This window comes from Gymnodraco acuticeps, unplaced genomic scaffold (assembly GCF_902827175.1).
Source record: "Gymnodraco acuticeps unplaced genomic scaffold, fGymAcu1.1, whole genome shotgun sequence".
Classification (NCBI taxonomy): Eukaryota; Metazoa; Chordata; class Actinopteri; order Perciformes; family Bathydraconidae; genus Gymnodraco; species Gymnodraco acuticeps.
The window spans coordinates 2,302,009-2,304,579 of NW_022992284.1; positions in this window are offsets into that span (position 1 = coordinate 2,302,009).

Here is a 2,571-nt window from a genome sequence, read left to right on the forward strand (position 1 = left end):
TCTGCAGTTGTATGCATAGATCAACTTGTTTAACGATTCCTTCCAGTTTGTCTTCTGTTTATCAGTAAGTGTCTTTAACATCTGTAGCAGTGTTCGATTGAAACGCTCAACTTGCCCATTTCCTTGAGGATGATATGGTGTTGTTCGCGACCCAAGTACACCACAGTTCTTTTTCAGCTGGGCAAAAAGCTGGTTCTCAAATTCGCCGCCTTGGTCGTGATGTATACGTGTTGGTAGACCAAACTTGAGAGCATAATCATTAAATATGCGATCAGCAACAGTTTTGCCAGACTTGGAAGTGGTGGCGTAAGCCTGGGCGAAACGAGTGAAATGGTCAACGATTACCAGAATGTACTCATAGCCGCCGCTGCATTTGTCCAAATGAAGAAAGTCTATTGACACCAGTTCAAAGGGTTGAGTAGTGACAATGCTTGTGAGAGGTGCACGTGATTCTTTGCATGGTGTTTTTTGCTTAAGGCAAGAACAAGTCCTCGCTACATAGTGTTCAATTTCTTTTTGAATGTATGGCCAAAAGAATCTGTCTCTAATCAGTGATGTTGTACAATCAATGCCTTGATGGCCCATCTCATCATGCAACTCTTTCAGTACAGTGATTGTATGCCTCTCAGGTAATACAAGCTGTGTTCTGTTAACTGTCTTCCTGCGAAGAATGCCATCGTCATCGATATGGAGTCTTTCCCATTCGCGGAGAAGGCACTTGCTTTGTTTACTCAATGCATGAAATGCATGTCTATCTGGCTTGTTGTCCCTCAGTTTACACTGCATCACTGGACCAATGTTTTTGTCGTCTTCCTGTGCTTTTCTTATTTCAGGAACTGAAAATGATTTATACATTGCTTCACTCACTGATGAACATTGGAGAGTGGTAAGTACTGGGCAGACCAACGATGAGCTTGAGTCTTGAGTCTCGACTGCTTGAGCTGTAGCTGCCACACAGTCTGATGGGAGCTCTTCAGTACATTTGTTCAACATCTCTTCAACATTTACAGGTATCCTTGATAGACTGTCAGCATCCACATTCTCTTTCCCTGGACGGTATCGAATGGTAAAGTGATAGTCGGCAAGCTCTGCTACCCATCTATATCCAGTTGCATTAAGCTTGGCACTCGACAGGACATAGGTAAGTGGATTATTATCACTGTATACAGTAAATGTAGGCGCATAGTACAAATAGTCTCTGAATTTTTCTGTTACTGCCCACTTTAATGCGAGAAATTCCAATTTTCCTGAGTGGAGATGGTAATTTCGTTCAGAGGCTGTCAGTGTCCGGGAACCGTAGGCGATCACACGGAGTTTACCATCCTGTTGTTGGTATAGGACTGCGCCAAGGCCTTGGTTTGACGCATCTGTATGGAGGACAAATGGCAGTGAGAAGTCAGGTAACCCGAGGACTGGGGGCTCAACCAGACAGTCTATTAGCCGTTCCAGGATGCATTGATGTTCTTCGGTCCACACAATTGGTTTGTGTGACGGCACTCCTTTCTTTTTTTCTGTGACTCGTCTTGTTTTTCTCCTGCTTTCTGTTACATTGTTGTCTTCTGCTGTACTTTTCAACAAGTCATAAAGTGGTCCAGCAATTCGGGAAAAGTTCTGTATGTATTGTCTGTAGTAGCTTAGCAAGCCCATGATAGCTCGAAGCTCTCCCACATTTTTCGGTCTCTTATCTTTCAATGCTCTCACAGCGATGGTGTCAGCTGGATCAATTTAGCTACCTTCGGCAGAAACAACTCTTCCCAGATATCGAACCTCACGCTTGAAAAGTTCACACTTGCTGGGCTTCAATTTGATTCCATATCTTCTCAACAGCTGTAGCACTTTTCTGACATGGTTCACATGGTCCTCAAACGATTGACTGTACACGAGTGTGTCATCCAAATAGGGGATGCAGATGTTGTCTCGCACTTCTTCTAAACACTCTTCCATGCACCGTTGGAAGGCTGCTGGTGCATTCATCAGCCCAAATGGAATTCTTATCCATTCATACAGGCCCCACGGCGTCACAAATGCAGTTAAAGGTCTGCTGTCTTCCTCTATAAAACCCTGATGGTAGGCCTTCCCTTGGTCTAACAATGAAAACCAAGTATGACCGCCAAGACTGTCAAGGATGTCCTGCACTCGGGGTATCGGTTGTCTGTCAGGGTGTGTCTTTTTGTTTAACTCTCTGTAATCTATGCAAAGACGTAAGCTGCCATCTTTTTTTCTTACACAGACAACAGGTGAGGCATATGGTGAGCTGGATTTCTTTACCCATCCTTGTGCAATAAGGTTATGTAGATAGTCTTTCATCTCCTTATATAGTGGCTTTGGCACAGACACGTACGTTCGTGCTACAGGATCTGTGTCTGTAAGTGATATGCTCAACTTCAGCTTCTCAATACATCCAATATCATCATCTGACTTCGAAAAAGATGAACATTCCTCACGAAGCATATCTTGCACCATTACTTTCTCGGTTTCACTTAGATGACTCAGGTTAATTGGTGGATTCCATGGAATGTCAGCATCATGTTCACTCTTTGCATTCACTTGATTGACTGACACTGGAGGATG